Source organism: Mustela nivalis, assembly GCF_964662115.1.
Source record: "Mustela nivalis genome assembly, chromosome: 2".
NCBI lineage: Eukaryota > Metazoa > Chordata > Mammalia > Carnivora > Mustelidae > Mustela > Mustela nivalis.
The window spans coordinates 153,993,022-154,007,088 of record NC_139021.1 but is presented as its reverse complement, the minus strand read 5'-3'; the positions used below and the strand labels follow the sequence as shown (position 1 = coordinate 154,007,088).

General features: G+C 46.3%; 1 long non-coding RNA gene across 1 annotated transcript; it reads right to left on the bottom strand.

Moving 5' to 3' along the window:
• Positions 1 to 8,725: 8,725 nt before the first annotated feature.
• Positions 8,726 to 11,137, bottom strand: LOC309859985. Its single transcript, XR_014309067.1, has 3 exons — positions 11,101 to 11,137; positions 9,673 to 9,894; positions 8,726 to 8,931 (listed from the first exon to the last, which is right to left on the bottom strand). It is a non-coding gene; the product is annotated as an uncharacterized lncRNA (long non-coding RNA).
• Positions 11,138 to 14,067: the final 2,930 nt, after the last annotated feature.

Here is a 14,067-nt window from a genome sequence, read left to right as displayed (position 1 = left end):
AAGTTGTAAAACAACCAGTTTGCTTTCTGACGCTGTTGAAACGGGGCAGGAGATTGAAAGAAAGGGACTCATACGGGATTTAGCAACTGCCTGGGGTCAGGGTCTATTCTTTCTTTGTGTGAGGGAAAAGAGAGCTGGGTGTATGGGAGGAGGACAGAGCGGGTTGGTGGGGGCAGGGGGTGGATTCCATTAGCACGGGCTCGTGTGCCACGGGGACAGGACGGGTTTCCCCAGAGTGGGCGACCAGGGTGGGATGGCTGGGCCAGAAGGCCTTCTCCATCATTACCCTCCAGGTTCTTCCAATGGCAAAAATAGTGAGTGCAAAGTTGCCCGAATTTTCTACTTTTACATTACGTTCATGGTACCCCCCAGGCCAAAAGAAATACCCGACAGTTTCATTTACTAAGCAGCTGGGTCCAAAGGCTTACTAAGACTTTATGTCCTATGAGCTTAGTAGCCATCTGGGAAAATAAACATTAATGAAAAAATAATTTTCTGTTTCATTCTTAAATAGACATAGTGACTTCCTAATGGGATGGGCACACCTGTTGAGCGCCACAGAACTGGGAATCATACTGGACACTGCTCTCATTTCCTGCTCCACAGTGATTTTTGTGTGTCTGCTTTTTATCACAGTAACCCCTGAAAACCGGCTTTGTAAGTGGGCTCCAGGCTGAAACCGTGAACAACCTAGAGCTGGTAGTTCTTGCGGCGTCCAGTGGATAGATGTTGGGTAGCCCTGTGTTTCCCCATGCGCTCAAGCATCGTCAGGCATGTGGCGAAGATCACAGGCTTGGAAACTCGCCTGCCAAGATCAGAATCCTGACTGGGAAGCATGGGTGAGTCAGTCAGTTAAGCGTCTGCCTTCAGTTCAGGTTCTGATCCCAGGGGTCCTGGGGTCTGGCTCCCTGCTCAGGGGGAAGTTGGCTTCTCCCTCCTCCTCTGCCCTTCCCCCCTCCCCCAGTTCATGCTCCCTCTCTCACTCTCTCTCTAAAATAAATAAATAAAAACTTTTTTTTTTTTTTTTTTTTTTAAGAATGCCGACTATATAACTCACTAGCTTCTTGTGTCTCAGTCTTCCGTATCTAGAAAGAGTGTAATAATAAGTACTGATCTCTTAGGGACTGGAGGGGATTAAATGAAGTTCCTATACGTAAAGTACTTAACACACTAGTCATCCAGGGCTCAACAACGTTTATGGACTTAAGGACTGACCACACACCCTTGTTTGCTGAGACAGTCTCTGGTTATGAATTTATTGTTAGAACATTCTTTTCCTCTCAAATTGTCCTGGTTTGGAGGATACAGTCTGTAGCCATCCTACATTATGTTTATCATGGAGTGCTCATCAAGTCACCACGGAGCTGGGATTTAAATTTAAGTGGTCTGACCTCAGGTCCCCTGCTCTTAACCACCACCACACCACCACACACACACACATACACACACACATGTGGCTGCAGAGACATCAGGAGACCTTTTTGGTTGTCACAACTCAGGGGTTGCTGCTTGCATTCAGTGGGTCAGGGAGAGGCCAGAGCTGCTGCTGGACCTTGTCCAAAGCACCGGACAGCCCCACAATAAAGAATCGTGTAGCCCCCAAATGTCAGTAGTGTTGAGATTAAAGACCCCTGTAGCAGAGGTATGGCTCACCAGGAGGGACCTCCTGCTGTTGATGTTTGTTGTAAAGTCCCACCTGGTGGCAACAGCAAGAACTGGTATTATTTTCCTGGTAGGGGGGTTCACGGAAACTCTGAAGTCCCTTGAGTCAAACCACAGGTGAGACCTGGCTTGGGGCTCCGGCCCCAGGTGCACACAGCTATAAAATATCCTCAGTCCACGGGACAGGATGTGAAGTCATCAGGGTGGACTGACCTCAATAGCTCCTGGGAATCAAGACAGCCGGCGCCTGCAGCTGGGCCCTCGTTGTGAGAGTGGTATTTATTGCTCATGGTTGTTAGTTACTATTATTACTGTGACTAGGTGAGATAGTTTGAAATCGTGATGACCCCAGTTTTGACCTTTTTTCTCAAGATTACTTTAGCTATTTGGATCCTTTGTGGTTTCATACACATTTTAGGATTATTTATTCTATTTCTCTATAGTTCGTCATTGGAATTTTGATAGAGAGTATATTGAATCTGTAGATCTCTTTGAGTAATATGGACATTTTAACAATATTAATTCTTCCAATCCAGAATCTTCCAATCCAGAATATCTTTTGCTTTTATTATGTACCCCAGGGGTACAGGTCTGTGAATCCTTAGGCTTAGACATTTCGCAGCACTCACCATAGCACATACCCTCCCCAATGTCCATCACCCAACCACCCTCTTCCTACCCACCCCTCCCCCCAGCAACCCTCAGTTTGTTTTGTGAGATTAAGAGTCTCTTATGGTTTGTCTCCCTCCTGATCCCATCTTGTTTCATTATTCCCTCCCTAACCCCTACAACCCCCCACCCTGCCTCTCAAATTCCTCCTATCAGAGAGATCATATGATAATTGTCTTTCTCTGATTGACATTTCACTCGGTGTAATACCCTCTAGTTCCATCTACGTCGTTGCAAACGGCAGGATTTCTTTTCTTTTGATGGCAAACACAGGATATCTTTCCATTTATTTCTGTCTCCTTCAATTTACATCATGAATGTCTTGTAGTTTTCAGAGTGTATAGGTTTTTCCACTCCTTGGTTAAAGTTACACCTAGATAATTTATTCTTTTTGATGCAACTGTTAATAGGATTGTTTTCTTAATTTCTCTGATATTTCATTATTAATACATAAAAACACAAGAGATTATTTTATACTGATTTTGTATCCTGCAATTTACTGAATTTGTTTATTCCATCAGTTATTTTTGGTGAAGTCTTTAGTGTTTATATAAAGTAATGTCTTCTGCAAGTAGGAACAGTTTTACTTCTTCCTTTTCTATTTGGATGCCTTTTATTTCCTTTTTTCTGGCCAGGGCTTCCAATACTATGTTGAATAAAACAGGTCTTGCTCTTGATATTACAGGAAAAGATTTCAGCTCTTCACTATTGAGGATGATGTTAGCTGTGGGCTTGTCATATGTGGCCTTTATTATGTTGAGGGACATTCCCTCTATAACCACTTTGTTGACAGTTTTTTCTTTTTTATCATAAGGATGTTGGATTTTGTCAAGCACTTTTTCTGCACTATTGAGAAGATCATATCATTTTTATCCTTCATTTTGTTAATGTGGTGTATCATATTGATTGATTTATGGATATTGACCCATCCTTGCATCCCTGGAATAAATACCACTTTTTTTTTTTAAAGATTTTATTTATTTATTTGACAGAGAGAGATTACAAGTAGGCAGAGAGGCAGACAGAGAGAGAGAGGAGGAAGCAGGCTCCCTGCTGAGCAGAGAGCCCGATTTGGGACTCAATCCCAGGACCCTGAGATCATGACCTGAGCCGAAGGCAGCGGCTTAACCCACTGAGCCACCCAGGTATTGTTAAATTTGGTAATATTTTGGTAATATTTTATTGAGGATTTTTGCATCTATGTTCATCAGAATAATGTCTTGCAATTTTCTCCTTTTGTGGTGTCCTTCTCTGGTTTTGGTATCAAGATAACGCTGGTCTTGTAAAATGAGTTCAGAAGCTTCCCCCCCCCACCTTCAATTCTTTGGAAGTGTTTGAGAAGGATAGCTATTAAATCTTTGAATGTTTGGTAGAAATCACCGGTGAAATTTCGGTTCCCAGACTTTTGTTTGTTAGGTGTTTTTTTCTTTTTTTTAAAGATTTTATTTTTTTATTTGACAGAGAGATCACAAGCAGGCAGAGAGGCAGGCAGAGAGAGAGAGGAGGAAGCAGGCTCCCTGTGGAGCAGAGAGCCCGATACGGGACTCGATCCCAGGACCCTGAGATCATGACCTGAGCCGAAGGCAGTGGCTAACCCACTGAGCCACCCAGGGGCCCCATTGTTAGGTGGTTTTAAATTACTGATTCAATCTCCTTACTAGTAATTGATCCGTTCAGATTTCCTAATCCTTCATGATTTAGTCTTAGACAATTGTATTTCTAGGAATTTATCCATTTTTTTAGATTGTCCAATACATTGACATAATTGTTTATAGTCATCTCCCATGATCCTTTGTTTTTTTAATATATCAGTTGTAACTTCTCTTTCATTTCTGATTTTGTTTATTTGAGACCTCTCTCTCTTTTTCCTAGTGAATCTAGCTACCATATAATCTGGCAATTCCACTTTTCGGGGTTTATCTGAAGAAAATTAAAATGACTAATTTGTAAAAATATATGAACCCCTATGTTCCATGCAGCATTATTTACAATAGCCAAGAGTACTTCTCAACCATAAAGAATGAAGTCTTACCATTTGCAACAACATGGCTGGTGAGGGTATTACGTTAAGTGAAATTAGTCAGACAGAGAAAGACAAATACTATTTGAGTTCACTTATGTGTGGAAGCTAAAAAAATAAGACAAATGAGCAGAACAAAACAAAACTCAGAAAATAGATGGAAAGGAGTTTGTGGAGTGGGTAAAACGAGTGAAGAAAATCAAGAGGTACAAAACTTCCGGTTATAAAATAAGTAAATCATAGGGATATCATGGACAACATTGGTGACTAGAGTCACCAATATTGTATTGCATATTCGAGAGTTGCTAAGAGAGCAGAGCTTGAAAGTTCTCACCACAAGAAAAAAAGACTGTAACTGTATGGTGATGGATGTTAACAGACTCACAGTGGTGATCATTTTTTGCCAAGTATGCAAATATCAAATAATTATGTTGGACGCCCGAAACTAATAACATGTTATAAGTCAATGTTACTATAATAAAAAATATAATAAAATTAGTATTAAGCTAAAAAATACTATTATTATCATGCTCCTTTGCTTCTCCCACTCTAGATAAAATGATAGAAGGGGAGACAAGGATCTGCCAAGTGTGAATATGAACAGTGTAGCTTTTGAGCTCAAGGGAAGACCGCACTGAGGGATGACTTCTGTGCCTGTTTATTTTATATTTTTAACCAGACAGGAGGAAAGGACTTTTTCTGCATGTGGTTTTTTAAATTTTCCTTTGGAAAGATTTTATAAAGTTTGTCTAAAAATGCTCACTGGCCCATGGCTTCCTCTGCCAACCTCCCTGTGAGTAGTCTATCCACCATCTGTCACCTGCTTGTTTACCTGCCTGTACCTGGCCAGTGTGAGACACAAGTCCTTGTCGAGCTCAGCGTATCTCCTGCAAAACTGGGATTGATTCTACAGAAGAATGCAAAGGGCATTTATCCCTGAGTAGAGGTTGTAAGTCTTCCTCCTGCCTCTGTTGCTGCCATCCTGCCAAAGAGGGTTCCCACCACACCCCGGACCCAATGGCTCTGAACATTCACCTCAGCCAGGCTGTGGGGTAGATGGAGGGTGGGCAGGAGGGAGAGACTTACAGTGGTGATCATTTCTGAGAAAGGCTCTTCCTTCCCTTTTTCCAGGAGGCCTGAGACTTCCCAGGGAGACAAGGCACTGCGCACAGGGCAGACATCCGAGAGCAAGCCACTCCTGGGAAAGGGCTGGTACTTTCTAGTAGTAGTAGTTGTAGCAGTAGCAATCAAACACTATGTAGTAATTACAATATTCCAGGAACTTTTTACATATATATATTTTTTAAGGATTTTATTTATTTATTTGACACACAGAGAGAGATCACAAGTAGGCAGAGAGGCAGGCAGAGAGAGGGGGAAGCAGGCTCCCTGCTGAGCAGAGAGCCCGATGCAGGACTCGATCCCAGGACCCTGAGATCATGACCGGAGCCGAAGGCAGAGGCTTTAACCCACTGAGCCACCCAGGCGCCCCCAGGCACTGTTTTAAACACTAGCTAGTATTAACTCATTTCATCTTTATAACAATCCTATGAGGTACCGTGGTGGTTAGAAAATATGGCTACAAGTTTTCTCACACACTTTCCTTCAAAAAGTGGGGCCTACTTTTCTTCCCCTCACACACTGGCTGGACTTAACTTTCTTCTAATGAGTGACTAGAGCAGAAGTAATGTGACGTGACTTGACAGGCGAGGTCATACAGAGGACATACCTTCTGTCCAGCTCTCTCTCCAGTATTACTTGCTCTGGGGGTAGGCTTCCACCATGTTGGAAGGTCCATGTTGAGGGTCCTTAAGCAGTCAGGTTCGGGAGGAAGGAAAGCCTCCTGCCAACAGCCAGCACCAATCTGCCAGCCGAATGAGCGAGCCCCCTTGGAAACAGACCTTCCAGCCCCAGCTGAGCCTTCAGATATGACAGTCTCAACCCATGCGCGACTGAACCTCATGAGAATTTGCGACAGAGTCACCCAGCTAAGCTACTCTTGAATACCTGACCCACAGAAACTGAGGCAATAAATGTTTATTGTTGTTATAAGCCACTAGGTTTGGGGGTAATTTGTTTCACAGCAAGAGATAACGAATGCCAGCTGGTTCTTATCTCTATTTTACAGATGTGGAAACGGAAGCATAGAAAAGTCATGGAATTTGCTTTAGGTCCTGGTAAACGTGATCTGAAACCAGGCAGTCTGGCTCCAGGGCCCGAGCTCTGAACCTCTCCATGAACCTGTCCAGACTCAGAATCATGAGTATAAGAGACAAGGCTCAGGGCCCTTATCAGTGGTCCTCATGGCTTGGGTCCTGCCCATTTTATCAGTGGGTTCTCATCTTCTGGCCTAAACTGGGAGTTACCAGAAGCCTTTCCAATGCATTTCTTGCTTGCTCCTGTCACTCATCAGCAAGAAGCCTAATCAAGGGGAAGTGGGGAAGAGATCCTCCCAAACCCTGTCTTCATTTAATGGCCAGATTTGCCTCTAAGACAGGAGCCTAAACTTCTAAAAGGATTGTTGGTGGTTGCCTTGTTCCAGCATCCTGAAGAGAGACAAAAGCCACCAAAGGCTTCAAACAGAAATGTCTGCATCAGAAAGGACAACAGTTTAGGAATGGCCCATCTCCACCTAAGTGACAGCTTGTTTCTGTGGCCCCTCTTGGCCAGGAGCCACACTGGCCAGCCTGGTAAGGAAAGCAGTCCGCTCAACTTGCACAGACGGGACGCTCCCCACAAGCCAGACACCAAGCCCAGCTGGAGAGAAGCAAAGACAGGAGGTGAGTGGTCCCAGCGCAGTCCAAGATGTGGCTTCACGAAGCTCTCCAGGTCCCGGGGAGGCCAGCGTCTCACACAGTGTGTGGCATAACTCATCTTGCGCCACTTTTTCCCCTTCGGCTACTTTATTTGGTCTATGTTTCTGATTACAAAACAGTAAGATTTGGAAAATGCAAGAAACCACTCGGAGAAAATAAACCCGCCGTCCTTCTTCCATATTTCGCTTTCTGGCGGTTTTTTCCTGTGCATTGGAGGCTGCTCGTAGGCGATCAGGTATGTCACAAGTTGGGGGTCCTGCTGCACACTCTATTCTGTAATACCCATTAAAAACATTTCCTGGAACATTATTTTTTTATGCTGTCCTTCAGGTCCCCGACACACATGACTGCTCCGTGACGCAGTTAGTGTACCTCTCACTGCTCGGGGAAGGCTCGGCCGCGAGGTCGAAGGACACCCCGTAAACCACACACACTCTCTGGCAACAGCTCCCGGGGGCCAGTCAGTTTCCACTGACCTAAAGCAAAATGAGAAAAATAGAGACCGTGTAGTTTCTTTTGCAAAGCTAAATATATCCACTTTTTATTAGAGGTTATGTCCTACCTACTTTTTTGTTAAACTTCTTTTTCTTTTAGAACAGAGTGTTTGTGGCAGCCATTTTTAAAAAGAAACAATCCTATGGGACTCATGGAGATTTATAGCAAGAAAATATGTTTTTCTTTATATTTATAACAAGAAAATATAAAACAAGAAAACTGACCTGTTCAGTCCATAAGGCCAGGAACTACTGCTCTAGGCTTCTGGGGGTCCAGTCAAAAGCACCACAGCCCAGCTCAAGGAGATAATAAGGACGCTTGGGTCATATAAAAGAAGACCTTGTTCCACACACGTGCTCTTATCTTGTTTTGAGGACAGCTCTGAGGCACATGGTAGAGTTTGCATGGGATACTACAGTCTCCCAGTTTACAAGGAAGCAGGAAAGGGTCTAGCTCACGTGGCTCGGTAGGCCCCAGTCAAGCAGACCCAGGTTTCTAACTCCCATCCCAGTGACCCTAGAGGGGCCTTTCTCTGAGCCACATCTCTGATGGGATCCTGGGTCCCACACAGAATATTAATATACAATTGCAGAATTGAACTTCATGGAACATTCTGGAATTCCACTCTAGGAGACAGAAAGCTACAAAATACTTAACTAAACAGAGACCCAGGCCCAGGGCGGGTCTCTGCAGCTCTCGCTCATTCCTTGGGGCTCTGTGCTTAACCACTTCACACCTGCCTGTGGAGGGTGCAGACTCTGGGAGAGTTCTGGGCACGAGCAACCACAAGCCCAACAGTGAACTTCAACGGAAATGCCTGAACCTTCGGGTGGCAGCTTCCAACCAGCTTGACTCCTGGTTCTGTAGTTCACTTGGTCAAGTGACATCATTTCTCTAGAGCTCTGTAGCCTCATCTGTAAAACGGGAATAATAACCCTAACCCTCACAGGCTTGTGTAAAGATAGTGAATGTCAGGCCTTCAGCACAGTGCCTGGCACATAAGTGCCCAGGGGCGTAATAAATGTAAGACTGAATTTCTTTTCAGCACCTAACAGATAGCGGATGCTTAAAAAACATTTTTAATAATTGAATAATTAAATAGGTGAATGAGCAAATGAATGGAAAGGAAATTTTGAGGTTTCATGTGCACTCTGGATATTTCCCTCTGCCATCTAAAACCCAGACCTCAGGAGCCTGCTGCGACAGTGTGTGGATGGCCAGGAAGGGAGGGAGAGAGCTTCATCACCATGCTGGCATTCTTCCAAACACCTGCCCCCTCCCCAAAGAAAAGAGAGAATTAAACAGTGGGGCTAGAGGACGTGGTACAAAAAAGAAGTACATTTTGAAAGAAGCATGATACAGGACATGTTCTGAGTATGGGGACCTTCCTTTCTTGGGAAATATAAGCCCAGGTGATGTAGGCCCAACAGGACAGAAGAGACATGTCAAGGAAAGAGGGAGTTAGTAGGGTCCCCACGGAGGGGCAGGAGGACACGGTAGGCCCGCCCTGAATGGCATACTCAGTGGTTTGTCTCCTCTGTGCGGCACAGGGTCACCACCAGCGGCCGGCAGCCAGCCAGGTTGGGCAAGGGCTGCAGAGAGACTGGAGCTGGCTGCCGGACGCCTGGCAGCTTCAGGCCATCGGAGCCCAGGGAGCTGGGCACACAGGCTTTCATAATGAAAAGATGCTGGACCCACTCATGAGGCCAGCTCAGGAGATGTGTGTCCCTGGGCACAGCCTTCACCCCCTCAGGCTTCAGCTTCTTCTCTCTCAAATGAAAATGTTGAGGGGCACTTGGGTGGCTCAATCGGTTCAGCGTCTGCCATTGGCTCAGGCTCTGATCCCAGGGTCCTGGGATGGAGCCCCACATCGGCTTCCTGCTCAGTGGGAGGTCTGCTTCTCCCGCTCCCCCTGCTCGTGTTCCCTCTCTCTGTGTCTAATAAGTAAAAAAATAAAATCTTTAAAGAAAAAAAGAAAATGCTGAACCAAATAAGCTCTAGAAACCTCACCAGCCAGGGTCTGGTGGAAGAGTCTCGGGAGACCTTGAAAAGCTGCTCCACGTTGCCCCCTCGTGGCGTTTCGCTGAAGCAACGACTGTTCCTCAAAACTCAGGTGTTGGTCTGACAGTCCGTGTGTGTCGCCCATCCATCCATCCATTTTTCCTCCTTTCCACTCAAAAACACTCTGACAGTTATTGGGGACCCCACAACAAATGATATATTGTCTTTGTCCTAAAAGAAAAACACAGATAAATATAAAACCAAGTAACTCACAGGGTTCTTAGAGTAAGATAGCTGGGGTTAGTAGGTGTCTCTCCTGGGGTCTCAAGCAGAATTCACAGAGGAGCAGGTTGGTCGTTCCACAGAGAAGCACTGAGTGCCAGACAGAAGTGCCCAGGGTGGGGGGCAGGGCGGGGGCAGGGCAAGCGCAAAGTTGGGCAGCCCGTGAACATCACCAGAAGGTGCAGAGCAGACCCGGGAAGGATACTCTCTCTACCCAGTTTTGCCTCCTCTTGTGAGGTCTGTGGGGGTCCTGACAGGCATGGTCACCTGGATGTGGGAGGCGGGGGCCATTCTGGCACACTGCCATTAATCTGCTTTCTAGGCTTTTCTAAAGGAAAAAACTATTAGAGCAGTTTTCGAATTCTGTCCCCCCAAATGGGGTTTCATCTGGGACCAACCAAAACCCAGTGTCTAAAAAACATTATTTCTGTCCTTGCATTTTAGGTTTGGTGGCCAAATTCATTCTTGAGGACTCTTTCAAAGGCCTTTATTTCTGCAGAGGGGAAACCCGAGGTGAGTCCTAGGAGGAGGATGTGACAAGTTAGAGCCAACTGCTCTGTTGCGTTAGGGAAAGGGTCTTCCCCGAGGGCCTGGTACCATCTCTGAAAAACGTTTCAGCTCTCCATATCGGAGGGTAGGAGTAGAAGGAGATCTGTGCTCATGTCTGGTGGGCGATAATGACTTGAAGGAGCAGAGCCACAAGAAAGAAGGGGTGAGCAGGTGATACTTGGGCTGCATTTGGACTCGGAGGTGCTGAGTGACCCCAAGTGAGCAGTCTGGGCCCCCATTGCTGGTGGGGGCTTGAATGCATTTTTAAGGATAAAGCACATCAGAAAGGGGAGGTGGAGTCACGGATCATATGAGCGCCCACACACCTGTAGAAATGCTGTGAGGTGATGGACACATCCCTAACGGTTGTCCTTTCGAACCCCACCCGTGACTGGGAAGTTTCCCACATTATGAGTCCCACCTCCCCAAGGTCAAAGGCTAATGCTGGCTCACAACAAGGTATAAACCTGAGGCCTAGCCGTTCAGACACCATGACAGGCTTGGTCTCCAGAAGAGGACATGAGGAACTTGAGGCTGCTCAGACTCCATTTGGGGATAAGGGTTTAGGGCACAGCTGTGGGGTTCCTAGCATCCAGTCACCATTACCAGCAGTATGAGCCATTCATGGTGCCCATGATCTGGGGTAGCCCCCATCGTGAGGACATTGTTCCAGACTGGAACTCTCTGAGACCTATTCTTTGGCCCTCCCCCTCAGAGACCCCTCAAACTGTGTAATACCTTTGCTGATTAATCCAGCAGACTGGATTCGTGTGGGAACGTTGCTCCTCTTGTGCTAACACTTTGCTCAGCCCCAGAGCCCTCTGGCCCGGCTTCATCAGAGTCCCAGCCGCCTGGGAAAATCAGCAGCCTTAACCGAGCATTCTCTGAGCACAGACACCGTGCCCTTTCTTCGTACAACCAGTGCAGGAATGAGGCTAGGAGGCCTGGCTAACTTTCTCCCAGTTTACTTTCTCTCTCCCGAGGCCGCGTTGCAAAATCAGCCATTTCTGTCTTGCCAACTACTTCACCTCCCCGTTCTTCTCTCTGGCAACGCTTGCTATTTCTAGCAATTGCCAACAGAATAAGGCCCAGGATCACACAGCACGGGTGCATGAGATGACCTGTGGGAGGGAAGGAGTATGAGGGAGTGCATGAGGGAGCGTGTGAGGAAGGTGGGGTCGCTGGCTCCCACCCAGGGAGATGGGGACAAGCCCCACTGCTGGCCCAGCCTCTGCCTGACCGGAAGTGAGGAAAGAACATCTCCCGGAGGAAGTCGGAAGTCGTTGCCGCGGCGCTCTCTCTTTTCTCAGCCGTTTTCTCTATAGGTTTGTGCATGGGGCAGTCTTCGTCTCTTTTTCTTTTTGGGATGGGGGATGAGATTTTCTGGATTCAGTTTTTTCTAACTCCTTTAAAAAAAAAAAAAAAGGCAGCATCTGCTGATGCTCCCTGTGTGACCAGCATTCACAGGCACCCGCTGATGTCACTCTCCCAGCGATCCCATGTGGCAGGTGACCGATACCATTAGTGCCTTCACTTTACAGGTGAGGACACTGAGATGGGAGAGCATCCGGAGTCTTCTAAAGCTTCTCAATTCAATTAAAACTTGAATTGACGAATTCAACTCAATTTGAGCAAAAAGAAGAAGAGCAAGGAGGAGGTGAGGGGAGGAGAGAAGAGGAAAGAGGTGGAGGGAAAGAAAGAGAGGAAAAAGAAATGTCCTGGCTCGGGTACACAAAAGTTCAGCAGGTAGATCTCCCCAGAGGCACGCCGGGGTCCAGGCACCCAACAGATGGGTTTGGGCATCTGTTTGTGCCTCCTGACTCTGTTTTTCTGGTTGGTCTTATTTTAGGCAGCCGGTCAGTCCCCCAGCAGGAGCACAGAGGCCCCAGCAGCACTTCCTACTTCCTACCGACTCCGCAAACTCTTCTTGTACTTTTGGTAGAATCCCCAAGGATGGCGATTGCGGGCTGGGTTGGGGTCGCCTGCCCATCCCTGGGATCTGGCCTGAGACTGAGGGAGGGGAGAGTGCTCAGTGGAGTCAGAGAACTGAGACCAGAGATGGGGGAAGGGATGCTGGGCAGGCGAACAACAGGGGTCTGCAGCAGGGGACAAAGTGTGCACAGGCGTCTGCCGCTGTAACATCATGGAGTTCATGAAACTGGACTTTACTTTGGGTCACTAGCTGGGTTACTTTTCAATTTTAGCATTTAGAGCCTCACTCTTCTATTTGCAAATAAAAGTAATAATGCATCTCCAACCTCCCTTGATGAGTTGTTGTAAATATCAAGTTAGACCTTGAATTAAAAGCTCTTTGAAGGGGATCCGGTCGCCCAGTCCGTTAAGCCTCTGCCTTCGGCTCAGGTCATGATCCCAGGGTCCTGAGATCGACAGCTATGAGAGTAGGTATTGTTATGTTTTAAAACTCTTACAGTTTTGAGGGGTGCTTGGTGGCTCAGTTGGCTAAGTGTCTGCCTTTGGCTCAGGTCATGATCCCAGGATCCTGGGATCCAGCTCCATGTTGAGGTTCCCTTCTTAACAGGGATGCTTCTCCCTGGGCCTCTCCCCCTGCTCGTGCTCTCTTTCTCAAATAAATAAATAATATCTTTTTAAGAAATCTTACCATTTTGATAAACCTTTTTCATTTGGAATTTAGATCCATAATTACTTCCTCTTGATTACTTTCTGCTGGTGACACCTCAGAAGATCAAAGTTCACTTCCGCATTTAGAAGGTGTGTGACTTCTGGTAAGTTACTTACTTTCACTAAGCAACAGTGTCCACATCTATGACATAGAAATCAAGTCCTGCCCTGGCCTGTTTGCTCCTAGGCTAGGAAGGATCAAACAAGAAGTGGGTGTGAAAGTCCTAAGAATCCAGCTCCTGCACAGCTGCCCAGAATGCTTCACATCTGGGCGTTTGTCCACCATGGTAGTCAGTCTACCAGATGGCCAAGTGAAGGATGCTTCCTGGCCTTCGTTCCCTAGTGGGTAGGTCTTTCCCCTCAAATCTAGGTTGGTCCTATGTCCCATTTCTAAGTGGTAGACCGACTAGATGTGACACTGAGATTTCTGAAGCTGGCCACAAGATTATCTGAAATCATAAAGAGACTCCAAGAGAGAACCACCCAGCTGGCCATGTCAATCCACAAAACCAGGAGAAGTAGTAATACATTTTTGTTTTAAGCCCCTAGGTTTGGGGCTGTGTTGTCACACAATAATGGATGAGTAAAACACCTGCCAAATTTTCTTCCAGTACTTTGAATCTGGAGCAAGTCCAAAGCTTAACAGTTAAAAGGTGTTGTTTTTGGAACCAGACAGCCTGGTTCTCAATTTTTGCCACCAATCTCTCTTTGCATCTACATTAGCTCAGATAAATTATTAAACTCTCTCAGCCTTATTATACCCATCAGTAAAATGGGCATGATAACAGGACTCGCCTCATGGCACTGTTGACATGATCAGAGCAAATAATGCATATAAAGTCCTGAGCCCAGTAGCTGGCACACAGTCCTCCTACATTTCAACCATAATGGTGGTGATAATCCCTGCTGATGAAGGGACAATGAGACCTCACT